The sequence below is a fragment of the Drosophila sechellia genome, chromosome 2R (assembly GCF_004382195.2).
Source record: "Drosophila sechellia strain sech25 chromosome 2R, ASM438219v1, whole genome shotgun sequence".
In the NCBI taxonomy this organism is placed as follows: domain Eukaryota; kingdom Metazoa; phylum Arthropoda; class Insecta; order Diptera; family Drosophilidae; genus Drosophila; species Drosophila sechellia.
The window spans coordinates 7221112-7248698 of NC_045950.1; the positions used below are offsets into that span (position 1 = coordinate 7221112).

The 27587-nt window shown below is 45.0% G+C and overlaps 1 protein-coding gene and 1 long non-coding RNA gene across 3 annotated transcripts in view; both read right to left on the reverse strand.

Annotated features, from left to right (window-relative positions):
* The window catches only part of LOC6608587 (Krueppel-like factor luna), a 113311-nt gene that overhangs the window by 51292 nt on the left and 34432 nt on the right, over nt 1-27587 (reverse strand). The gene's annotated exons all lie outside the window — the stretch shown is intronic.
* Nucleotides 1829-19846, reverse strand: LOC116800288. Its single transcript, XR_004361219.1, has 2 exons — nt 19442-19846; nt 1829-3760 (listed from the first exon to the last, which is right to left on the reverse strand). It is a non-coding gene; the product is annotated as an uncharacterized LOC116800288 (long non-coding RNA).

A 27587-nucleotide genomic window follows, 5' to 3' on the forward strand; every position in this document is an offset into this window, starting at 1 on the left:
CGAGATGGACAGACTGTGGCACATGACTCATTAGAGCATCCGCTTTTGGCCAAGCTCCCCAGCGAGCAGCCATTGACTATTAACACAAATAGGCAAAATGACTGCCGTTGCGGTGTCGTTGGCAGGTGTTTCGGCTGCCACTGCGGCATTACCATATTTAATAAGCCGAAAAATTATGCGACTTGAATTACAATTGGCCAATGCACTTCCATCTCCGCAGCGAGTCAGAAGATAAGGCCGCAATGAAAGGCATCCAATAAAAGCCAAATGGCTGGGCGAAAATATTTATGCAGCTGTTACGGCATTGGCGTGAAAGCCCTACAAGGACTCGCTGTCCAAAAGGAATGATAATGAGAAGGCCACAAAAGCGGGAGACACCAAAAGTTGCCATACAGGAACCAAATCAACCCTGCAATAATATTCCACACTAACCAAAGGATGTTACAGTGTACTTTCACAAATGAATTACAACTGCTCTGCGTACATTTTGTGATTTAAGAAAGTTCCTTAGAACACGATTTCATTTTTCTCAGTGCATATACAAAATATTCTACTTTTTATCTGCGAACGAATATAAAAGAAAGGAGCTTCAAGCGCATAAAATTTCACTGCAGCTCAAGTGTCAAATAAATGCAACTTCTTACCATTTAAACCACTTACAAGTTCTACTGACTGCACTAAAAATTATAGCATTTGAAGCAGTGCACTATAAATATTTCATAATTTACCCCCAGCCGGAAACACTTACAGAGTGTTAAGTTCTTCGGTACATACGCCTTGATTTAGTTGCCATCCTATTTTCGTATTCAGCTTGCATAATAATTATAAATAAGGAAGAGGGCTGCTCGGCTCAGCGGAATGAGGGGAGCTTAGCAGCGAGTAGCCGTAAATGGAAAACTCTTTAGTGGCATTTTCTTGGGAAACTGCACGCAGTGCTTTCGGGTGCTGTCTTGGCCTGGTCTAATCTTTAAGCGGCTTAAAGTTTCATGCAAAAACTCAATTTGCCACAATAACCTTCAGCTGGGGTGGCGGCAGCTAAAACCAAAATAGCAAAAAGTGGCAGCCCCCCTTTTGCAACCCCCACTGCGGCATGCAATTTCTCGTGTTAACGAAAGTTTTTTGTGGCCAACGAAAAATTCGCTTTTCTTTTGTTTACTTTTGGCCGAGAATTGAGCTAAAAAAGGCAGGAGGAAAAGCCAGCCAGCGACAACATGCAACACGGAAGAAGGACGACGCCAGGCCTAGAGTCCTTGCACCGCCCAACCACCGACAATCCTGCCACCCGTTTCGCGTTTTTTGCCCCATCGCGTGTTTTTGCTGATATTGCCACTAAACGCTGAGGCATACTTTTAGGCGTCTGACTGGCGCGCCTACATGACGTCGCACGTTTCCTGTGCCAGGAGCAACAAGAAAAAACAAAAGCAAAAAAATAAATATACTACCAGAGGAGGCCAACAACAACTGGGGCCCAAAAATAACAATAATAATAGCAGTAATAATAGGAGACGGGCCAACGGCCGCGGCGGCACTAAATTCGAAAATAAAAGGAAGCTCCACTCCTGCGTCCTGTGTCTTTTCCCGGGCGCCGCTCTTCGTCAACTAGTTTATGAAACTTTGCCCGCTCTTTTTGTTGCATTTTCCCACTTTTCCCCCTTTTTTCCAATGTTTTTCTTTTGTGGGAGGCGCGGCAGGTGTTGCCAATGTTGTTGCACATGAGCAGAGTTGTCATTTCACCCGCTTTTTGTTCAACGCCTTAAACAATGGAAAAACTTAGGAACCTAAATATAAGTTTAATGGGAAACAAAAAAAAATAGTGCTTTTTTGAAAATGCTTGTAATGTTTTTAAGCCTTTAAAAGTTATGTTGCTTAAAATATATATTTATGAAAATTCTATTTCCATCACTTAATTTCTCGCTCTGCACTTTCTGTCTTCCTCCATTGTAAAGGTTCAATAGTTGGTAGGATCAACTTTATGGCCAACTTCTGATTTTTCCACTGAAAGCCATTTATTGTCATCGCTGCATATGTGCTGCCTGTTGTCTCTCTCCAAGGACCTCTACCCGTCTCTGTCAGTTCGGCCTGGTGTTCATGGTGTTGGGTGTTATTGTGTTTGTGCAGTCGAGCCTGACACCCCAAAACATGGCCACAAAACGCCACCACAGCAGTCACTTAAGAGTCACGTCCTCGTCCTCAACCTCTTCGTAGCAGCACTCGTCCTGGGTTCCCGGTTCGCCAGCCACATCCTCGCATAGCTCCTCATCCTGTTCTCGGTTTTGGCCCGTGTCGTGCACTTGGCCAACGACTCCTGCCTGATAATGATCAAGGCGACCAGCCGTTAAAGTTGTGCCATTGTTGTTGTGCAATCTCTGTATGTGTGTGTGTGTGTATGTAAGTGTGTGTGAGTATAGGTTTAGGGTCCTTGCTCCGTTTGTCTTTTGTAATTGCTCTTGAATTGATGGCGATGGCAAAGGGTGTTTGGGTGGCTTTCAGGTGAGCTTTGCGGCGCCATTTTTTGGCCAGCAATTTGCAAATTGTTTTGCAGCAACAACAACGGCGAGAGTGAACTAAAACAAAAAGGATTTAGTGGCAGGACGAGTCCGCTTAAAGAGCCTCTATGCATGACTCCATTAAACAGAAGTGTGCAGCCAGGACCCTCGTCGCCTGAAATATGTACAATTTTCCGTTGCATGGCCGCCGGCAAGGCTTCAATGGAGGGGCTTTAAAAGCGTTGAAAGGGACACGATGGATGGGGGGGGGACGGTTGCAAGCCGCCCCATTCCCAACACGGCCAACCCCTCCAACTGTCTGGCACTAAAGTTATACAAATTAAAATTCAATTGTCTGCAGGCGGCATACAATGCAGCCTCAACTTCTTTTCACTGCAAAATGAGGTTAGGCAACTGCAGTGGGGAGGGATTTTTCACAGGATTCAGGACTCACGATTCAGGACTCAGTGGAACTTCGACTCAGAACAGAGACACCAACCATATGGCTGCAGGCGGGAAAACTAATGCAGTCGCAGGCTTTGCATGCAATTTGCAATTTGCACCCCTCTTTAAGCTTTAAGCATTCACAACCACCCAACCACTTTCCATTTTGCGATTGCCGGCAAGACAATGAACTTTCTAAGCCAACAGCGCCGGAGGGCTCGAAACCCAGAGCTCATCCATATTCCTGCAGCCACTATCATGACGTCGTCATCCCGGCAATGACAAACCACAGTATCGCGTGCCCTGCTGTCTCTGTCACTCCCCCCATAGCCCCCTCTCTTTCTGTTTGTCCAGCCTTGAAGTTGATGACGTCGATTGTTGATTGGGGAGTGCCCTGGGTTCTGTGTTCTGAGCATTGTGGAATGGTGGAGGGGGGTTGGGGAATGGTGTGGGTGCGGGTGTGGGTCTGGGTCACACCCCTTTGGCTGGTTTTTGTGCCCGTTAAAGGGTTCCCGGCCGGGCTGACATGTGGTTTTTTGTCTTTAGTCATTGCCCTCACTGTCTGCCGGCTGCCACGCCCCCTGCTTTAGGTGGCCATTGGGGGGTGGTGGGCGGACAGTGTTTATTTGCCGGCTTTGGCTCAGTTGCCTTGTGCTCCCATGAATGCATTTGGCCCACGAACGACGGAGCAGCACATGTTGTTGTTTGGCCAAGAAATTTGCATTTCTGCCAGCCGCCAGGACAATGCAGTGACTCTCGATGAGAAGTGTTTAAAGCATGCCAAACAGGGCTTTAAGTAAAGCTAGTGGGCTTAGAAATTGGACACCAACCTGCAATGAGAAGATGAAAAGGAAAATTTGGCATCAGTTTCGAATTTATACTCATAAAAGGGATAAATATATTTTATTTCCTGCAATGCTTAAAATGATTGAGGAATTATCCAAATTAGGCGAAAATACTATAATATAACAGTTTAGTTTTCTTGCAGTGCAGCAATAATAACAATTTCATCAATAAATACGCAAAAATAGCAAAAGAAAGTATGGAAGATTGCTTGACTAATTGAATGCCTTGCGGGCCATTAATTTGTACTAAAAGGAAAACAATCAAAATGTTGTGCCAGGCCCCTTAGTTGCTCGATTTGATTACGGCTAAAAGGACTAAAGGCCGCAAAATATGTAGAGACAACCAAGGGACATCGAGGAAAACAATCAAAGTGCAGCTTTCCGAAAGAAAAACACGACCAGAAAACGAGGGTTAAACAAACACAGGACTCAGGACTCTGAGTCCAGGACACTGGGCATTGAAATGGACAACGCGAGGACCCGTCGCACATCATTGACGATGTAATTGAGTTGAGCGGTCGAAGCTCGACTTTATTTGCGCTCGGGCTTCATAATTTTCGGCTTTAATAAATATTGCAGGATCTTACGGGACATGAAGGAAATCCTCGTTCTTTCAGTTGCTCCTCTGTGTGCCTGTTGGCGTTTCTCATTACTTGAGCAGCAGAAAAGCCTTGAGGACACATCCCACACACACACACACACACACAGCAAAAAGCAACAACTGTGGCTGTAATAGAGTTTTCGTTTTCGCGCTCGTTTTCCTCGAGTTTTCCTTTTTTGCTCACAGCTGTGCTTGCTTTTCTTTTCCCCCTTTGTTGTGATAAAGTTGCGCACTTTTTTTCGCCTTCTTTCGCTTTCTTGGCCAATTCCTTGTTGCCTTTTTATTGGATTTCGTTTTATTTTCTGTTCTATTATTTGTATGTTTTCCATCGTTTTCCCCACCACTCACACCACTCTGCTCCCTTGGCCACTTGTGCATTTTCCGCGGGCGGCAGGCGAAAAAAATTAATTTGCAAGTTTTGCCTTTGGCGCAAAAATATTTACAATAAATTGAATTTGCAGCCACAGCGAACCGAACCAAGTCGGAACGAAACGAAACGGTGCTCAGCAAAAGGCTAACAAAATGCTCGACAAATTGCGTATACGACGCTTGGTCGCCGCTTGACAAATGAAAATGCTTATTGGATTTCCTCCTTGCCTCCTTGCCGCTCCTTCGACAAACCCGCAAAGCTGGCATATTTGATTCGATTGCCCAGCGCTTCGTGTTTACCATCAAAGTGGTGTGTGGTAGGGGCTAAAAAAGGGGCAAAAATACATGCAACATCATAAATTGCAACAATGCGGCCAGCCAAGCCGAGCGCCCCCTGGCGACACAACCTGAAAACAAAGAGAGGTATATGCATTTTGTGCGGTATGCGGGCTAGTGCGGGGAGCGGGGGGCTAACTGCCAGCCAATATCTGCATTATTGAAGTTTTTCGCGTGAAAAACAATTAACCGCAAGCAATTTCACTGCTGCCAACGGGGCCAGGAACAGGAATATGGTCAGATCCGCAAGGACCTGCCAAAGTTAGGGGGTTCCAGTTGCTGCAGTAAGCGCAGGCAGCGGGGCAGGTGGCTCCAAAGGGGGTTGCAATAGGAGTGGGGGGGGGGGGGGGGGGGGGGGGGGGGGGCTGTTGCCAGCATGTGGGACCAGCAGCAGCAACCACATAGCCACCGCAGCAAGTTAAACAATGAGCGTGCTTTAACCAGGAGTCTGTCTGCAAAAAGGGTCTGCCATTTGGCCATTTTCCGTGGTTGCCTATGCAAATATGAGGTAAATTACCAAAAAAGCAAACATATTTGAAATTCTTGAAAACAGAGCAGTCAAGCTGAGTTTTCTTATACACAACATTCAATGATTCATAATTAATTTGTTATTATTTTGGAATTTATTATGGTTCTTCAAAAATAATAATGTTACGCTATTCAAAAGTGATTTAGTTCTCTTTAATGAATAATTGTTTAGGAAGGAGTTAGCTGTCATGGGTGGCATACCCTCCATTTATCAACTCAACATTATGGCATGTCATTATGAAAATCGGAAAAAATCGTAAAGTTCAAGTAAACAAGCCGCAGATAAAAGACGAATGGCGGAGTGGCGATGAGTGGGCTTGGCCTGCTCAGCTCCTTAATTTTATCCTTGATCTGCGCCCGAGGACTCGAGTGTTTGCAGCTGAAGAAAAGCATTTGATGTTTTTAATTGAGTGCTTTTCGCAGCACTTGAGGGCGACACTTGCCCAAACACACACACACTCGCACAGCAACTGGCAACTGCAAGGATAAAAGCAGGAGGCAAACACCTATACACACACACACTCTCTCACTTCCTCTCACACAATGACACTTTGGAACTCTGTTGACACTTTAGCACGCTGCTTTGTCTCCATTTTTTTTCGTGTGCGGCATGTTTAGCTTTCGAGGGGCATAAGAAATAGGGGTGGTGGGGGGAGGAAAGAGCATCATTTACCCATTTCATTGCACTTAATCATGTCTAGGAGGCAAGTTGCTGCTTCAGCTCTAATGAGTTGCACTTTGACGTTTAGTCAAGGGCTGCCAAAGTGTCGGAGGACTAAGCGAAATAAAAACACATGCATCACACAGCAAACAAATAGGATCAAAGGAAAGAAGGGCGACATTTTACTCGGGCACTACATTTAAATTATAAAAATGCTTTGGACATACAACAAGAACCAAAACTTTGCCCAGCTTCGCTCTCTGCCTTTTAAAGAGGAAAATCGTTTACCTAAGTTTATAGCCGCTACATCGTGAACTTTGCAAGTAATTCTATTCTTTTCCTGTATCCTGCATGGTTTTTTTTTTTCTTCGTCCACACTCGAAATCTTTTGGAAGGCGGACAACCATCTATCTATTCCCTGGGGTGCTGGTGAGTTTACAACTTTTTAATAAAATCACGTTTGGGCAACAAACCTAAAATGGGCGCACTAGTGACAGCCGGAGCAACAGCAATATATTTATGGCCAAGACAAGAAAATTACTGAAGGCCAAAGGACTTAGTGTTTTATGGCCAACTCAGCCAGCCAGCCAACGCTGAGTACTCACTTTGGACCCACCGCCCACTCTGTCCGCTCATTTTTGTGTCTACTTTGTCGCATTGAAAGCCACAAGGGACCGCTGGCGCACAGACAGATACACATGCAAATAAAATAAGGACAACTATATATCCAACACATACGTTTATATCCTGGCTGGGACCGTGCTCGGTGTGGCGTGAAAAGTGCGAGACGCCGCCATAATGTGCGCTCTGATGCATGTCGCACACACAAAAATACGAAGAGGAAAAACGCCGAAATAACACACACACACACACACGCTCGCAGAGGAAAAGGAAAAGCGGGGAAAAAATGAAAATATGACTAAATTAGCCTCGAAGCGGAGGACCCGAGCTTGGGGTCTCGTTTATAGTGCGGCACATATAAATTAAGTCCCCGGCTGGACTTGCACATGGAAATGTTCGAAGTACAAATCTCTAAGGTCACGCTCTTGCCCGCTTCCCCTCCGCCTATGTGTCGTGTGTTTTTACTTAACCGTAAAATAAAAACAGCCAGGACATGCAAAAAAACGAAAAGAATAATAATAATAAAAGGAAAATGCGCACGTAAGGCTAAGAAAATGAGTTCGGCAAGGCAGAGCCGGGTGTGAGAGTGTGGGTGTGGGTGTGGGTGTGGGTGTGGGTGTGGGTGTGGGTGTGGGTGTGGAGGTCACGCATCGAAGGCGCCCGCTCGTCCTCCCAAAGGACTCGTGTTTGGCGGGAACACGACTGCCGGCGCATCAGTACGGAAATAAAAAGAAATGAAGGGGCTAAAAATATATGGTAACCGATCGGGGAATATCCAGCAGATCCACGTACCTATTGATTCTTTTTTTTTACTTTCTAAAACATATTCTTAGTTTTCCCGAGGGACACCCTATAAAACTGCGAGCTCGCACTTGAAATGTAATGAAATAAAGGACAAAGGACACCATGCAAGCCATGCAGATGGGTCCCCAGCTAGTGGTAGCCACCCCTCTAAAGTGCTGCATCCCCAACACAAAAATGTTAAATTAAAAACGCACATCAGGAGCGGCCATAATACCATACCCCCGCTGCCCCAATTGCTGGGGATATGTGAGCTTTTACGATTTGTTTGCACGGCGTTTTATTTTATTAATACAATATATATAAATTTTGCCTGGTTTTTGAGCCTTTACCTTGCCGCATAAAAATTGTGGAGCAGCAGCAGCTGTCTGAGTGGTAGAGTGGGTGGTTGGGTGGTTTGGGTGGTTTGGGTGGTGCGTGCGGGGGTGGTTGCACGCACACCCCTCGGAGATAGCAAGCAAGGTGAGACACATACACAGACACAGACTTTGCATAAATGTTGTTAAGGGGGTTGAGCGAGAGGCGGAGAAAACACCGCACCCTGCCGGCAATAAATTTTCATTTGTTTGCCGTGTGTAATTAGAAAATTAAAACCCAGTTTATATGCCACTAACAGCCATGGGGAAAAATGTGGAGAAGCAGTAAAGGCGTGGGGGGGCGAAAGCATGGCCATTACCAAACACAAACAGCGGCCTACTCAATTGACCAGCTCAGGGGTTGCTGTTTATTTACGACCAGCAACATCTAGAAGGGTTGCTAACCTGAAACACTGAGCCAACGAGGAGTGGGTGCTAAAACTAAGGGCACCTAAAACATTTTGCAGCAAATTTCTGGGCAAAAGCATAAGCATAAGCATAAGCTGCACTTTCACCAAAAATTATGTGTATATACATTTTACGACTATTAGGGGCGGCACGCCACGCCCATCCCCAACCCTCCTCGCAGCCAGAAAGTGCGCTGGAAAATTTTTATGCGTAAACACGTCGCTCAAATAATCGCAACGGGAATGCCAAACGCATCGCAACGCTTCGCCTGGCGAGGCGACGCATGTAAAAAGTAAAAACTCATAAAATTGCATACAAATTTTATGAAAAAAACCACTAAGCAAAAAAGGGAGTTCAAGCACAAAACTTGACAACACCGGAACGCACTGCATATTGTTACTGTTGCTCATGCTTTTGCTTTTTGGTTTTGCTGCTTTCGCGGCGACATTGTTGCCAATTTGAATATGCGAAATGGCAGAGAAGGAAAACAGGGCCAAAAGTGGAGTGCGGCCCAAGTATCCCAGGGCATCAACTTCAGCATCGGCGGACCGCCATGCTCGTATAATTTGTGCAGGCAAACATAATTTGTGAGAAGATGGTGGGGCATCCTCGCCAGACTGCCAGTCTCGTAAACCCGGAGCACCATACGACCCCAAACGGGAATTGTCTTCCGTGTTATGCTCTTTGGACAGCATTACCAATTTTTATGGTATTCCGTCGTGCACCTGACAAAAAGGTAACAGCGGATTTGGGATCTAAATTAGGATCAAAGCCGATAAGCTCAATTTGGAAAATATTCCACTAAGCTTTGTCATCCGCATCACGCATTTGCATTTTCAGTTACTTTTTGTAGTGCTCTGTAATTTTAGAATCCTGGCAGCAAAGCACGCTTTTCAAAATTCTCCACAGACTCTTGGAGACATTTTGAAAAATGCTTACTCATTTTCGAACTAAAGTTGATAAGGGTAAACAATATTCGCATTTTTTATGTAAAATTTTTTCTTCCTACTTTTGTTTTTATAGTTTTTCTGCGAAAATCAAATGGTGCTTCGTGTATTTCTTGTAAACTAAAAGTACGCGGTCTGTGTACGCATAATACTTACACGCACACATGCACACCCCCACCCACACACACACACACACTCGCACACAGGCATGCCTGGGCACTCATACATGTATGCACATCTTATGGACCATAAAAGAGGAGTGTGCGCCTGACAAATGGGGCGAACCTGGAATGACTCTCAAAGTGCGGCCTGTGCTGTAGGTTAGCCGTTGGAAAAGCCGGGGAAAATCGGATGAAAAGTGCCAGGAAAATTTGAAATGGTGGTGGCTGGGCGAGCCAACATTTGACACTAGTTAAAGGAAAAGGAATGCCTGTGAGCCGAGCTCCGGTGACTGTGTCATAAAAGCGTTTGCATTTTGCGGTGTAACACCTTTTAGTGTGATTGTATTGGGGACACGCCCCCCTCAGCTGCACATACCGCAAATGTTCCATGGGCAATACTTTAAGCCCACGCACACAGGCACAGCCACACACACTCGCACACACGTGCAGCTCGCAGTGCGCCATTTCAATTTTGTAAATTCACCCTGCATTTTCATTCATTACCTTTGCAGTAGTGAATACCCAACTAGTATTCATCTCGAGTGCATAATCACAGATGACTTTGTATTAAAAATAGAGTTGATTTAATATAGGATGATCATCACAAACACACATTCTTTCTCCAAGTGTAGGCTTAGAGTAACATTGTGAGTACGAAGACAGTTCAATTGCATCTATTGACAAGGTTTTACGCTCAACTTAGCTGGCAACTTCTTGCGTCTTTGGCGGTTGATGTGATTTCGGTATCGTTTTATTTGGTGCTTTAAATGCTCATAAAACTTGGCTAGCCCCGCTGCCACACGCCCAAAAAGTGGCCAAAAAACATGAAACTGCAATTTGTCGCAGCAGCCAAACGTTGATTTACTTCCTGCAATTTGCTGTGCCAAACTTCCTTTTATGGCTCCATAAAAGTGCGCTATCGCCATGCGATTCTATTTATTTATTTATCTCACCAACTGCCCCATTAAACATTAAATGGTCAGCATGATAATAATAACAACAATCGCAACGCACAGCGCTGCAATCCTGAATGCGACATTAAATAATAAACCAAGTGGGGGTTAAAAAAATAAGCTAAATCAAATTTAGCCACATGCAATTTGTCCGGAAAACGAATTAACAACTAATTGCAGTCTGGGGTCAGGCGGCATCAATCAAGTGGCGATTGCTGATTCAATTTCCAATATCAAATATGAGCACAAATAAATATCCCCTGATAATTGACCGTTTGGCATACAAAGTGTTGTCGATAATGTAATTATTGCAAAATATTCGAATGGCATCATTCGAAATGAAATTTTGAGTGTGGAGGTTGGGCAAAGGGTTATTATTAAAGTCAGTTGAAAGCATTAAAAACGATTTGTTAGGTATTTAATAAAATGCAATCGACTTACTTGCACTTTTCCCCTAGATTAAAAACGCATACCAGTGCTTCTTTTAAGCTCTTCAAGTGCAAAACACGTCAAATGCAATGAAATCTGATGAAGGGCATATACAAACATACATATATTGGCTTGGAAACCCTTAACTTCAATTACATTAAGTAACTAAACTTATTTACAACTCAAGACGCACTCCTTGCCGCTTGTCAGTGGCATTTCATAAATTGGCTTTGCCAGCTCAGATGAAACAAAACCAAAGGGGGGGCTACCGAAAATCGGAGTGGGTTAGTTTGCTGAAAAATCCATTTTAATGATTTTGAACATGGCATCGGGCGACAGGCAATGCCAAAGCCAAAAACTAAAGCCGGCGAGGAACAGGAGGGGTTTCTCTGCTATCATTAAGCGGCTTTGTCTGCCAGACAGTCACTATTTGGATGTAAGGATGTGAGCCACCAAGGAGATTCACCCAAACGCAGCCACTGCGCTTCGTCCCTTGGTAATTTTAATCCCATCTGGGAAGAGCACTTGCCGTCGGGCAAAAACCAACACCACTTGTTTGGGTTCCGGCGGCAGCCCTTTTGTCTATCATTAGTTTCCGGGCTGGTGTGTGATGGCCCTTTGAAGTGCCCCCGACATACGCAATCCGAGCATCTTGCCCTCACCAAACGCACGTGGTCGCACCTTGGCCTTTGCTAGCCCCCCTTTTCAGCTTGAGTTTCAGCGGCACAAGGACCCTCCTCAGCAGCTTTCTGCCTTTTAGCCCTTTCTCAACCCCGCAACCTTCAAAAACATCTAACCCCCGGGTCGCTGGTGTCACATTCGCTCATCTCAACTTACGGCTGCTGTTGATTTAGAGCTGACTTCTCCCGGGCATAATATCCTCAGCTTAGCGGGAAAGGTGCGCCTGCCAACACGGAAAGGTGTGCCCAGTCCCAGGCCCAATCGCAATCTCAGGATTTAGGTAAATTAAAGCCAAATGAGATTTGCGGCGAGCCCAGGCTCTTCGAAAGGTATATACAGACATATAATATATATTGGAATATATATATGGCCAGTGAGATAATGGCGATGGCACGCGCGCTGCGCTGAAAAGGCTTTCAAAATTTATTAACCCGCTTAAAGTGTCAAACGAATCGAAATGCCGAAAAGGGGTAGCCATGGAATGTGTGGTGGTCAGGCCCCAATGAGGCATGAAATTCATTCGAAAAACCGAAAACAATTCCCAAAGAATTCGCGGCCAATTAAAATGACGCCGCTCGTGATTTACATCGAGACAAGAATCTGTCACTGTGGCACATCGTAAATTCAGTCGTCACATCGATGTAATAAAACACAATCATAAATTCCAGGGCGGCGTTTCCCTTTCAAGTGGAGTAGGTCTCATGGTTCTGCCTAACCTAACCTGCTAACTGGAGCAGAAACGCAACAGCCGAGCAACCAAAACTGTGCCAAAGGCTCAATGACATCAAAAGTCATTTGCATACATCAAACGAAAGCGAATCTCTGCGAGAAATGTGAGCCTGTTCTGGGGAAGCCACGTTTAATTGGCTAATTACGGGTCCGGCTAAGGCTAAGGTACAACATCATCATAAAGTACTTGGCAATTTTTGCCCCCATGCTTTTGATTTCATGCCATGTCATATTAATTAACTACTCCCCAACTCGGCAGCTCCTCCCTTACAGCTCCGCATCCCACGCCGCTAATCCCCCGCTCCATTGTTTCCAGTGCACAGGTGGACGAAGTTGCCCAACCGGCAACAATCATAAATGTCATGGATATGTTGCCGGGCCGAGCTTTTCCAGGCTTGGCCCATAATTAAAATGCCAGGGAGAGTAGTAGGGCCATACAAAATACAAAAACCAGACTCTATCTCTATGATATGCTGTTGGCTTGTCTCGTCTGCTGTGGAGTTTTCATGGCCACTCGCTTTTCGTCTGTTTTATTTCATTTTGAGGGATTTCTCGGCATTTCAAGCTGATCATTCGATTCGAAATGGTATTACAATGGCTAGCACATAAGCACAACACTGCAATGGATCAACTCAAGTGCTTTTGTGTTGTACTATATGCACACCCTTCAATCACAAAAACGAAAATCGAAAAAACTACTATAACAAAAAGTTCTCAGAAGCCGAGGCTTTTATAAAAATTCGTTTGCATACGAGCCGGCGGCTGAAACGGCCGGCAATTAGCCAAATGGACTGTGAAAATGCTAAAGTACTCCGTAAAATGCCATAAATCATGGCCAGGTTTGCGTCTGCCTGGTTCTTCTCTCGGCTCCTGGCGCCTCCATAAACAATCGAAAAAATTGTGTAATATGCGAAAGAGATTGGACACACACGCCGCCTATATGTATATGCATCCATATACATATATTGTGGGCAAAAAACTCTTGTCTCTCGTTCGATAAAAGTTCAAAATACACAAAACATGAAAATTGTGTCAATGAACTGCAAAGACAACAACGAGTTTTTCTCACAATTGGTATTTCGCTCGGCTGCCAGCGATTCAAGGTCTATTAAATGCACGTTTTTGGTGGTGTGTTGTTTGTTGTTTGTTGTTTCGACACAGAGCTAATGCAGCTGCATTTGAAAGTTGAAGGTTAATTCTATAATAAATTGTACAACAGCCAGATCTTGACTGCAGTTAGTCAGCCAGTCAGGCAGTCAGTCAGTCGTTCAAACCGGGCTCTCCATTAAGAACATGACACATACTTGGCACGTATAGCTACGACATTCAAGCCAACAACCAACTACCAATGGCTTACAGCATACTACTACTTGGCCAGAACGAGAGAGGATTGGCTTTTGTGAGCCGGCTGGTTAAACAAAAAATAACAACAAAATAAGAAAACAAGAAACCGGCACGCCCACATTAAAGCAAACACACGGGCAGAACAATAAGCCATACCAATATCAGGAATGTTTATACAAACTACGAAACAAATTATAATTTCGCTCCCCCCACTCTTGGCATTCCAAACTGGTTAGTAATACCCATAATGAACAAACAGCAATAGCAACAACCGCAGCAGATATGAATAAATTGAGTTGAAACACTTAACCGTAAAAAAAATATAAAAGCGAGTGCAAATTGCCTGAAATGCAGGGGATTTCAAATGTCAAATACCCATTGCATGTTTTTTGTGGCACTTTGATGAAAATTTAATAAAGCTAACGTTCTATGAATGCATAAGTAGCCAAAGCATATGCGATCCCAAACAATTTCATACTAAGGTGCCGAAGCCTGGGCTAAACAGTAACATCATACCTTCAACGAATCACGTATTCCAGGGTATTAATATTTTATGAATTTTTTGTGCGATTTGTAGAACTCGAAATGAAATCAGCAACAATAACAAATAACAAAGCGAACTGTCATGCATATAAATAGATGCATTTAAAGTGGGCTTAAACGTGTGAAAAATGGTTACATTGCTGGATAATGAAAATGCCAATTATGCCAGTGAAACAAGTGATGAGGCACAAATTTTCCCATGACCGACCGTAGCCTAGCGGACAAACTTCAACGGTTTCCACTTCCTCTGCAAACTCTCGGCCGTTTTGTCTTCGCTTTGCCTTTTTAGCCCGGCCAAAAGCAAAGAGCCAACTCAGTTATTAGCACATTCAGCGGGCAAATTTATGGCAAAACAAGACTCAGCCGGGCCTAAGACCGAAAAGTTAATTTCTGGTCAGATAAAAGTAACATAGCCATCATCATGGCAGAGCCCAAGTGGGCTTGGGTTTGGGTTTGGCCGTGGGTTTCAGGACCGGAGGAGTAGCCTCAGCTGAGCTCATAAATTTTGCAGGCCAACTGCGTAAATCTCAGTTGATCTTTGGACCTCGGCGACTAGAAGTTGGTTTATGAAAATTGAAAGGCTTTCGTCATAAATATTGCTGGCAAATTGCTCCGGCCAAGGGCCATTTGGAAAAGTACGTGAACTCACTCAGATATTAATTGCTGATTTTATTGCAGCAACTTGAGTTGGCTGACAAATGGTGCGAAAATGCGTGTAAATCCTTGAACAAATCTGCACGAAAAGTGAAGTTGCCAGGATGGGGGTACAGTATTGCAGATGGGTGATGGCTTCAAAGTGAAAGGAGTGAGTGCAAAGAGTCCAACGGCACGTGCCGCGGCATGAGCATCGCGTGCCACATTATGCCAGTTCACGGTCACGTTGGCAAATATTTGTGGCCCATTGTTGCTGTTGCCGTTTCTGCCGCTTTCGCGAAATGTGGCACAACACACTGCAACATGGACATACATACATACAAGTGGACACAAACAATGGACCACTGCAGTCCACTTCGGAGTTGGACTCGCTGTCGCCTCGTTTCAGCCATTTACCTGTGCAATGAGCATAAAACATCTGAGACGCGTGTCTCGCCGTTTGCACCGCGACATGCCACGCCCCCTGCCCACTGGAATGCGCCCCTTTTCGGGGCAACCGCACTACGGGTCTTCCGCAATGTGCCCATGTGCTCATGTGGCCATGTGGCTTTTATTCCCGTTTTCGGATTCACCCAGCTGATGACTCAATGGTCCGTTGCGAGTGCCGCCAAGTTAATTGGCAAGACGCACACGCTGCGTATGCTTAATGGCCGACACTCGAGCGATTTCTGTTCTTTGTTCGCTGTCTCCGCAAATCGAAACAGATTTGGCAATACATACCATTGCCATGAGCATGGCAAGATCAAAAAAAAAAAAAAACAGAAACGGACAAACAAAACGGATTTACTTGCCAACATCTATCAGGGTTGCTCTTTCGATATCTAAGATGTGGCATCTGCGGAGATTAAAGACAGCCAAATTCTGGAGAAATCGTTGCTACAACTGCAGATTTAAATGGAACATTTCAAGATTTTCGATTTGAAATATTTGATAGCAAAAATCGCTGTCTGCTATCTTCGGTCTAAAGATCAGATTTTATAGGGAATATAGTTTTAAGAAATTGTATTTTCAGTATCAAGTTTTTATCAATTATACAGAAATTTTCGATTTAATTTAACACCTATTTATTATCATAATATATTCTATTTCTATTCTCGCCATTGTTCCTCTCATTTCTGTGATATATGATACCCCAAGCTGGGAAACTGGCTTTTCCTCTTCCTCGCTGCGGCCGTGTGAAAAGCCCGGGAAACTCGAGCAGCACAGAATGACCGACCGAAGGGTACTTTCTAAAAGTCGCGTCTGGGTGACTTTCTATTAGCCCAGATGCGCTGGCCGGCCAATAAAATTGCATAAATTAGCTCAGCTCTTTGGAATGCGCCTGCATCCGCTGCGCTGTGGCAAAAATGCACGACGAAAATTGTGTGTGTTTTTCGTATGCAAATGGCAAAACAGCAGAGGCGAAGACAAAACTGAAACTGAAATTGTGACTTCCGCTCGCAAAAACGAAAAAAAAAAACAAAAATTGAGCGGGAAAAACAAATCACAAAAGCGTCCGAACGAGCGTGGCAGTAAATATGCAATTATGTTGTTTATTTTTAGCTATAAAAATGCCAAACAAGGAAAAGAGACCGAAAGCTAAAATCATTTAGTTAGTTATCATGGAAACGTACAAAAAACTAGTTTTCCCCACATTGCATAAGCACGAAACACAAAACACGTTAAATGCAGAGGCACAGAGATGCCGAGCTAAACTAGAAACCCAAATACCAAATGGCAAATTCGATTTCGACTGGAAGTGCGGCCTTTGTCTAACATCGCGATGTCTCCTCATTAAATTGCAGTGTAAATGCATGTCAACGGGTTTATGAATGAAACAGTGTGCCCATCTCTTTCTAGAAAGAGACGCGCGATCCGAAGGCGCGAGCAAGCATTTAATGGCATTTACAACAAGCAATAACACAGATGAAGAAAAACGAACAACAACAAAGAAGCACAAAAACAAAAAAAAAATAAAAATAAAGGAAAATATCTCGCACATGCGCTCATTGTTTGTTTTTGCTTTCTGCTTTTGCTTGGTGCTTTTGCTAGCTGCTATTTGCTTTTTTCTTGCTTTTGCCACTGCAGTTTGCCGGCAAAGTTCAACGAACGGCGCGAATTGAATGCCATAGTTGTTGCTATTGTCGCTGCGGTTGCTATTATTGTTGTTCTAATGAAAGTTAGATAAAATAGCAGACACAACGCGCTGTGCTCCCCTTTTCGGCTTTTTGTATTTTACATGAAGATTTATTAACTAGCACAATACCGAATGGTAGATAAATGCGGCAGCAGCAACAACCACATCGCCTGCATATGTTAAACAATAGCCCCCCTTTCCACCGACCCCATGCATTTTTATCTGGCGATTGCATTTAATGAATTTATTTGCATTTTAAATTTGCTGCACTTGTCCACGCTGCGTATGCGTAATTTATGCCAAACTAACAGCAGCCTGCCACTGGCTTTTAATTTGGCTCTTTTTTGATGCGATTGCAATATATATTTTACAGGATGATTGATTGACTTGCCGGTATAATTGCCCGTGCGAGTGCCTCAAGTGGCGAATGTCAATTCAAGTTAATTAAACACAAACTCAGCACTTGGCAAATAAATCCGTAGAAATGTAGCTAAATCACAGTACCACTGGCATTGGCAAACAGGTCAATAAACATCAAATTAAATACTTCTGAGTGCTGTCAAAGAAAGTGTTCATCATAGTGATGAACTTCACTTCATCAGAAGTGTTTCCCTTTAAGTCGAGACTCCGGACATCGCAGACCCCCCTGCCCCCGCCCCACTGGCTGGCCTATTCTTGGTTCACTGCCTGTGAAATTGCGGAAATGTTCGAAATTTAATATAGCTCTGTTCAAAGATTGATTCCCATGTTAACCAGACACTCGCACACACATTTTGTCGCTGTGCTCTCGAGCAGAACTGGGGGCAAAAAAGTGGGCAAAGTGTGGCCAGGGGCTTTCAAATGATCAGGGGAGGGGGTTGTGGGCGCCCTCTACCCACTCCACTTGTACACTCAGGAAAATAATTTATAGAATTAAGAATGTAACAAATTCATAATATAAGTTAATATTTGATACCTTGATATACTTAGTTTCCAAGAACTTTCTTACTTTTTACTTCCTAAGATACTTTTTGCTTTTCTCATAAAAGCTAATGTCCTGCAAATTTCACTACCATGCTGTGTAAAAAAGTTGCTCTTAGCCTGATGTTTGAATATGAAAATACGTTCCTGACTTTGCGGTTTTATCCTCAGTGGACTGTTGCCTTTGCGTTCTGCTGGTTTGCGGTTCCTTTTTTGCATTGTTTTAGCACCATTTGCGTTCTGCCATCTTTCTAAAGCGCACTCTTTGTGCTGCAACTGCTGTTGCTGCTACAGTTGCTGCTGCTGCTGCGCCTCCAAGTTATGGACTGCGGTTTTTGATTAAAAACATTGCCCCAGCCTCAGACTCAAACGCGCTACCCATTGTTCACTGAGCGTAACGTGAAAAAGGGGTCTTAGGTGGGGAGGACAGCACAATGGAACGTCGCCTGGATGATCGGTTCATAAATATTTTTCCAATGCCACATGCAGCACCCCTACGTTTCCCCTCAACAGAAGCGGTTGCAAAGATATTGCTACTGCTGGCCGCAGTAAATTAATTGACAACTTTTATTAGAAAATATCAGCAGTGGCGAGCGGAAAATGCTTTCAGCCAGTGGGGGCGTTGCAGAGGGCGGCGGGGCAGCAAACCCACGAGGAGGCGGCAGCTGCACAGATGAGAAAATGCCGCTGGCCAATGCTCAACAAAGTTGCTTGAGAAATTAGCAAACAAAGAAGCAGCAACAGAAGCAGCAGAAGATGAAGAACGAAACAAATTTGGAAGCCAATTGAATGGAGTGGAGAGCTCTCGGGCTTCCTCAACTGACCGGCAACTCATTGAGGTTGCAAGTTGCAACTCCATATAATGCCACAGATATATATACGTACGTACTATATAGTGAGTGCTATGTTGTTGGCCATCTTGGCCCGAGGGCCGTTTCCAAGTACTTAAACTTTCGCTTTTGTTACTCTTCGCTCAGAGCACTTATTATTTTTAATTAATTGCGTTTTTTGTGCATGTGTGCGAGATAATTATAAGCGCCACGAGCAACTAGTTGGGAAAACAAAAAGATAGATAAAGTATATGAGCAGATAAACCTCAACGCTGGAATGTTGATGCTTAGCATAGCAAACGTATTTGGAAAAGTTCAGTAAGGTGGAATTTGAGCACTTAAAACAGTTTGTTCATACAGCTTAATAAGCTTAAATGGCTTACAAATATGTGCAATTAGTTGAGGGGATTAAAGCTACATATGTAGACAGATCAGCAGATATTAGATGAAAAATAATCCAATAGACATTTATTGGAATTTTTCCCTAAAGCTGGTAACTAAATCTGAGTGGCTAGCATTTATTACCCCACTGGCTTTTCCCACGCGCTTGATCTTCTCGCTCAGAGTTGACTGCCAAATTAGCACTTTTTCAGCTGCATTCCGCATTCGACTGACTCCTCGCTTTTTTTATTACTTACTAATTAATGGCAGACAATTTGTTAATTAGGGCCACGCCCACTGCCGGAATAAGTGCCAGTGAAGCGTGCCAAAGCTGCAAATGTCCTGCTGCCTGGCTGACTGGCATCTCTAATTACCTGTAACGAGAGCAAGAAATGAAATCGGGATGAGAACTTGCGATGGCTAGAAGTTGCCGGAACAAATCATTATTTAAAGTGGCGAGGGTTGGATCTGCAGTTTTTGTCTATTCCCTACATTTTCGAGACCATATCTGGGGGAGTTTCCCGCTTGTCAAATGCAAATGGAATGTGGCTGGGGTGATGGGCAAAAGTGCAGCGCACTCGCTCTCCTCGGAGTTTTTAACTAACCAACCTGCATTGATGATTAAGTTCGGGTCGTGACTGCGGATGCCACGCCGCTGATGATGACGCAGCAACCTTTCGGGCTGATCCGCCATCACACCCCTTCTCCTCCTTCCCCCCCTCCATCGTTCACGGCCAGGAGTGGCTCGGTTCTGGCCTGGCCTTAAGTGCTGGGCGAAGTGCCAAAGTGAAAAGGGACAGCAAATTGCATTCAACTTGGAAATAACTTAATTCGAAATGAAACGCATTGAAAACCAAACCCGACTGAACCAAATTGAACCGAGCTGAGTCAAGTTGCATTGCGTGGCAGGAGAGAAGAGAACCGCCGCTTTGAAGGCCAAAAGGCACTGCAAAAAGTTATGGTTATTAACCTAAAGTCAAGCTAATCCAAATGAAGATATTTAGTTTGATGGCCGTATAATCAATTTAGACTCTTAATTCCATGAACAAAGCTTGATAAACTCTTTCAAATATTACTATGTCGTAAACTTTAAGTAGAAATCAAAATGAATAGTTTGGAAACCTAAAACCCTTTGATTTCTGCCTCTGATTTCTTGCAGTGCATCAAGCTCTAACAGAGCAAACACCAGGCTCTTAGCGCTCAGCTCGCTTAGCTGTTGATTATATACTCAGGAGAGCCACGCAGCGGCTTGGGGCTGTAGACAGTGGGCGGTGGGTGGTGCGGATTGTGTGGCAGTGGGCGGGGCGACATATTGATGAACTGCATTACTGGTATCTGCGGTGTAGCCGGCATCTTGGGCTGATAATGATGCTGATGCAGCAGGGCAAACAACACCCGAACAACTGCGAGTGCAGTTCAAACAAATTGCAGCCGCCCCGCAGCAGATGACTGTATATCTATAGTCTATGGACCCATGGACCTTATCGATAGGACCCACAGCTCGGTGGGCTAAAAAAGGGCACTGGAGGACTGAAAATGGCAAATGGAAAAAGGCAAAGCGCAGCAGCAGCAGTGGAAAAATAGCTTCACTCAAGCTCCTGGCATTGACAGCTAAATGTGCGCGGCAAATGCAATTTGCAGTTTGCAGTTTGCAGTTTTGCGGCCAAAGGAGCTGCAGCACTTTCTAAGCAAATAGCCCGGCCAAGCTCTCAAACGAAAGGCAATCGAGAAAGCCAGCTGCAGGCCACACCAGCCATGTATCTGAATCTGTATCTGTAGCTGAATGGGAGACAGAGTTTTATTTCGGGGCCAGACAGATAGTCAACACGTGGCCCAGCGGATGAGGATGCTCGTAATGATGAGTCCAAGGAGGAAGCAATTCGCCGCACCCGAAGGGCCAATCGCAAATGCGGAAACATGCGAGAGAATGCAGTGAAATAGAAAAATTAAGCAACTGTCAAATCCTGTAACGCATAACGAGCATATCGGGGGTTCGACATACCCACTACGCAGTCCGGGGCGAAATTTAATAGCACTGCCAGCAGTGGTGAGCGAGGCAGCTCGGTGGACTCTGGTTAACTGGAGCAGCCATAAAAAGCAGCAAAAACACAACTGTTGACAGGCGGGCGGGTTAAGAGCCGTGGCGGCGGGGCGGTGGGGTTGGCAATCGGATAGCCATTCCATCTCCCAGCCACTTCACTCCGCATCCCCATTCCCATTCCCATCCGCTTGTGCTGCTCTTGCAGAGCTTTTGTTCTACCCTTCTGGCCAAGTGGATGTTATAACTTGGTAATTCGATTTGCACAAAGTATTTTCCCTGCGAGCCAAGCGACAGAGAAAGGCGACTGCGCTGCCGCTGCTGCTGCTGCTGCTGTCTCTGTTCATTGCATAAGCGCATTTCACAGTACAGTTGCCGCGACGGCAGTGGCAACAAGAGCAGCAGCAGCAACATCAGTAGCAGCAGCAAAAGCAACAGCAACACCAACAACAGCTGCAACAACATCATCAAGGGGCAGTATAATCAAACGCAAACGACAAATCGCTTGCCAGTGCCGGCATCTGCTGTTGTTGCTGCTGCTGTTGTTGCAGCTCCACTAGCAACATCTACAGCAGCAACATTGCGGTTGCCATTGTGTTGCTGCTGCTGCTGGATGTCGCTGCCTGGCATCATCATCGAGTTACGTTCTTGTCTCATTGCCGCGCTTATCGCGCCATGTTTTGTTGTTTCGCAAATCGATTTGACGCCGTCTCCTTGGCTCGCCATCGCCATCGGTCCGTCGTCGTCTTCACTCAAGTGTCAATTTGTAGTGGTTGCTGCCGCTGTGTTGCAGTTGTTGCCGTTGTTGTTGCTGCTGCTGATGCTGCTGTTGCTGTTGCACATGGCACGCAGTGGGTCTTGCATATTGATGGGGCAATGGCAGGCCACAGGCCCACTGCTCAATGTTAATAATCGCCGACTGCAATCAACATTGCTGGCGATGTTGGTGTTGCGAATGGGGGGGATTGGAGCTGGGTGCCGGGGGATTCGTGCTCTGGTTTATCCCTCTGCGGATTCGGTCCCTTCATTAATTCCTCTACAAATTAATTGTTTCTCGTGCATTTTTTGATGCTCGCGCCGAAGGGCCATTCATTTGGCCGGAGTCCCTGATCAAATTGAAAATCGTGCAGCTTCATCGCATCCCACTAATGACAAATAATAATTGCTGGCAATTTCTTTAATTCCACTTGAGTATAATTACTCGGACTGGCTGCAGCACAACAGCAACAACAGAGGAGAACGCCTGGCATTATTAATAAATTGCTATTGGTTTCTCAGGCTTCTGGTCGTCGGTCAGTTGGAAGAAAAAGCTTAGTGGTTTCTCGACCGTTTACACAAGGGTTGCCGTCTTTAATTCACTTCATGTCCTTTCAGCTCAAGTCGATTTATTATGATCAAATACACCAGGTTTGTGGGAGAGTAAATTATTCATGTTATTCCGGCGAACTCACTTCATTTGAAAGAAAGTATCCTGTTGCCATTTATATACCCATACACATCGGCATACACATACATATAGCCCACATACCAACTTGTTTTCCGATTCGTTTGGGTGCCGTTTTTTTTTTTTTTATAGGTTTGATACAATGAGCGCAATGAATGGCTGAATGAATGCTTGCCGACTTGAATGGATGAGCAAGCGTACAAATTAAATTATGCCATGACATACACTCCATCCCTCTCTTTCGCACCGCGTAGCCCCCTCTCTTTCGCGCCGGCAAGTGTTTGGCGGAGCTCAAGCTAATTGAATTTCTCACTGTCGCTTGCAATTTTCATTATTATTAAATTTTCAACTGTCTCTGTGTGTACACTATATACGCGTGTGTGTGTGTGTGTTCGATGGTGCGTTTGTTTCGAGTGTGTTTATATTTAGTATCTGTAGTACAAAGTTTTTGCTTATTCAGGCGGAAATGAGATAATGAATGGGCCAGTTTGAGTTCTGGAAATTCAGCATTCAGTTGAGCTGTTCAACTGACCGACTGACACCGAGAGTCATAAACGTAAAGTGCGTTTGCTCGAAATGCGAGGCTTGTTTTGTTTAATAGAAACAAATTGAAGGCAGAGCACGGCTTAATTAAATGAATCTAAGCGACAGCAACTACGACAACCGAAAGTACAGTTGACATGGGGCGAACCAACTTGAAATAATTAAAAACCGCAAGTGCTGGCTGCAAAAGAAGCCGCCTGGGCCCAAAACTCTCGACTCTCAGGACGCAGCCACATGCGAAAGCCATATGAACCACCGAAAGGAGGCGAGATGCGATTCACTCCGTGAGTGGAGGATCGGATGAAAAGCAGCCAGGAAGGCCAGATGCCGAGGTGGATTACAAAAGGGGTTAATCAACTCAAGGGGAGGGAAACTGTCGTGTTTATTTATGACAAGATGCTTCATCATAATCAGCCCCTGACACTTGTAGAGGTCGCCACAGAAAAGGGCAACCCACACACACGACACACTGCACTCTGCATGCTGCATGCTGCACGCTGTATGTTGCATGCTACAGGAGGCACACACTGCACGTGCAGCGTGAAACACCTCGCCAGGAAGATTCAGGACTCGGGGGCAGAGGGAGTGGGCTGAAAGGGGCTAGAAAGGCCCGAAGAGCAGAGTGAAGTGGCTTAATTGAAGTGATGCTCAGCAGGAGACAAAGCCCCCAGCCAACACCGAATTAATTAAGAAAGTAACCAAGGAAAGGCAAGAAAGGAGCAACATCTGCCGGCGTCTTGGCTTTCGAATTAAGCTGAACAGAACTCTAGCTAAAACTTGTTTCGGGCCAACTCTCTCTATCTATCTAGCTGGCCTGTGGACTCATCAGCATAACAATAAAGTTCTGTGAAATACGTTTATGGCCACCCCGAGAGCCCCCCACCATACGAAAACCCTTTTTAAATGGCTCTCTACATAATTCTGGTCAAGTGGGAAAACGTGGCAGCAGCAGCAGCAGCAGCAGCCAGTTGATTTTAAGTTCCTCGGCTAGTTTTGCAACAGTTTCTCGATTGAGAGCAGATATGCCCGATATGGCACCACTCAGAGCACTTTAAACCGAAACTCTGGCAAATTGAATTTTTATGCCCAAAAGAGACTCGAGTGCGAGAACAAGCAAATAATCAATTCAGAAGAATCGGGCGCGGGGTGGAAGACATCAGCAACAATATTGGAACATAAAGAACACAAATAAATCACATCGTTGCCCGGAATAACAGTTATGGAGCGAGCAGTCATAAAGACAAGTATTCTTTTTTTTACATTTTGTTTTTGAGTAAGAGCAGGGGAAGGAGTTCGAGTTCGGTGGAACATTTTCGCGCCTTTATGGCTGAATAAATTTTTATTCATATAATTCACTCATACACACACGCACGCAGTTCCAATAAATTGAGGAAAATCAAGTTCTCCTCGCCCTCGGAAAATGGGAAAAAGCACACGCATGGTGGCATGGCCACGAGGAAAATGCTGAGCACAAGACAAAAAAAAATCGAAAAAAAACTGAGGAGAATTCCGAAAGAAAATTCATCATCAAAATCACTGAACATCCACGGCGCGGGAAATGCCGGTCGACAGGGGGCGTCTATGCAAATGGTGCTAATTTTTCAAAGGAACTGTTCGCAATCCTTAAAGGAACTGGATTTTTCTATCGTTCCTGCTCCTTGCACGAAACTAATATGCGTAAAATTAGAGGATGGCAGTATGAGTGCCGAAGTTGCAGCTGGATGGGGTAAAAGCTAATTTCCCAGCAAGTTCCGAAATTGCGTTTGTCGCGCACTTGGCTCTATAACTTATGTGGAAACTCAAAGGATTATGCTCTAATCCAAGTCAGCTTAATCTGTCAATACACTCAACAAAAATAATCTTTCCAAAAACGATTCTTAATCGCTTGATTGTTTTGGAGAATTCTTCAGGCAAGAAGGAAGCATGCTTTAGTTTTCAAAACACTACCAACGAAATCGCTCTTCAAATTTAATTATGCCTTCTTGCGATACATTTCTCATGCATTTTTTCAAGTGCACCCACTCGTGCGACATGTGGAAGAGCTTAATCAACCCTCGCATGGCCCTTTTGTAGCTCTGTCAACAGCCAAAAGCGATTCAAAAGAAAAATGCGAGCAGCAAGAGACAAAGGACTGGGCCCAAAAGCAACCAGGATACGAGGATGCCCAGGCAGGAAAATGAAAAAAACCAAAAACATGCCTTTTGACAGCTGCCGAAACTTTTGCATGACATTTATCACTGTCGCATAACAAATGAGCGACAGCAGCAGCAGCAGAAGAGGCAGCGGAGGCAGCGGCAACAAACATCGAAGAGTGATAAACCCCGGCATTGGCGGCAAAGTTTTTCCTCGAAGCGGGAATCCATCCCACCTACACAGCCCGGAGTCGAGGAGGAAAGAATCGGGCCCAGCCTCCGTACAGCCGGGCATAAACTTAAAGATATCCAGAGACGCAAACAGAACCTGAATCTGGCAAGTGGGCAGGGGACTCGATTGGGGACTGCTGCGATGAGGATGAGGATGAGGTTGCGGCTGAGACAGTAAGCCCGATCTCCCCAGTATCCCGATGTATATACACTCCTTATCCCTTTGCCCCGCCCACCTACTCACACACACACAGACGCACACAAGCCCATGACACATGAGTTGTCAATGCAATATAATAAATACGATTTTTGACTTTGTTAAAGCGCTGCCAAGGCGTGTCGTTGTCCCAGATGTCTCTCAGGCCCCCATCCTCATCAGAAAGTGGGGAGCGTGTGGGCGGGGGAAATGCGCATTAGGCCGCAGGCGGGGCAACGGATTTGCCAGCTCTGGTCCTGGCCGCATACAATAAAGGATAATATGCATAAAATGCTCAAGTTTATACGCACCAGTTAAAATGTCATTTCGAGCTTATGCGTAAGAGTTTGTGTGCGGCAAGTGGAGGGAAAAATTGAAAGAAAAAAAAACGATAAACGATATTAAGAGGGCTGCGAGTGTAATACGAGTATGCCGAATAGAGCATATCCTTGGCTACGTCACTAGAGATCTAAGACGAACTTAAAGGGAGCATCATAATCCTAATCGGTGGAGCCCTTGGTTCTTGCACTTAATTATGCCATTTGTGTGGAAATAAAGGACTAGGGTTTATCCACTTTATAGATACGTCGTGTTAGTGAATCCTTGGTTTGGAATTTTAGATCAAAAGAGAACTTTTAAACATACTACGCATAAAACATATTACCTTGTACTTAACTATTATTCCTTCTTGGGATATACCAAGTGATAGTTTTAACTAACTTCATAGCTAATATACCCTGCTAAAAGAAAAGAACACGGCAATAGTGGGGGAAAACACGAGAAGAGCATGTGACAGGCAAACAATGTTGCCTTTATTGATGTGAGTCTGAGGCATAGACTGAGATGCGACATAGAGCATAATGTGGTTTCCGAGACATGCAATATAAAATGGATTACCGAGGAGAAGGAGTTGAGAATGCGACCGGGACTTAATCCACAGGGCCGTCCATCATAATAGGGTATCTCTGCCCGATTTCCTGCAGCAATTTCCGTTTAATTATCAACCGGGCTGGCCAACCGTAATCCGGCAAAGACAGAGAGGAGGAGCAGGGCAACTGGAAAACCTTAAATCCGCATTCCATAAGCAAAACTATGCAGTTTGACCTGAGTTAACATCTACTTTAAGCAGACACCGGCAGACGACGGAGAACTCTTTGTCCAAGTTTGTGGGTTCGCCGATGGTGCCAAGCGAAACGACCCCATTAGGTGATAGACAAAATCGTAATCCCAAAGCAAATCAGTGGCTCTGCCCTTTGTAGTTGCAAATAGATGCAAAGAGCTCGAGAGCTGACAGCCAAGTTACGGCCATAAAAAGGGGCACAGACAGCAGATAGCCCGAAATAGAGTTGGTAGTTTGGTAGAAGGTAGAGAACGAGGATGTTGGTCAAACTGAACCGGCGACTTTCCGCCACACGTGCTGCAAAAGCTGGAAAAGCAGGAAACTGGGCAAGACCTCTGCAACTGTCGAATGCAAAACGGGCGGAGGATGAGGAGCTCTTACTATCCAGACCCCCAGTGACATAAGTACGAAATGGCCAAGAACGAAGGGGATCGGTGGGCACGGAGAGGGGGGTGAATCCATGGCACAGCGCGGGACAAAATTGGCAAAACGTCAACACAGTTCCGCCCCGGTCGCGAATGCTTTTTGGCCATATTTATGGAGCGCAGGAAGGCCGACCATATTGGGCATCATTAAGCTGCTTTTGACTTCGGCCTCTGAGGGCGTAAAATGAGCAGTCTCATTCGACTTGAGATCGTTGACCTGTGTGGCCGACCCCCTCGACAAGATGCAATTGCCATCAAGTGACCTTGATGGCCC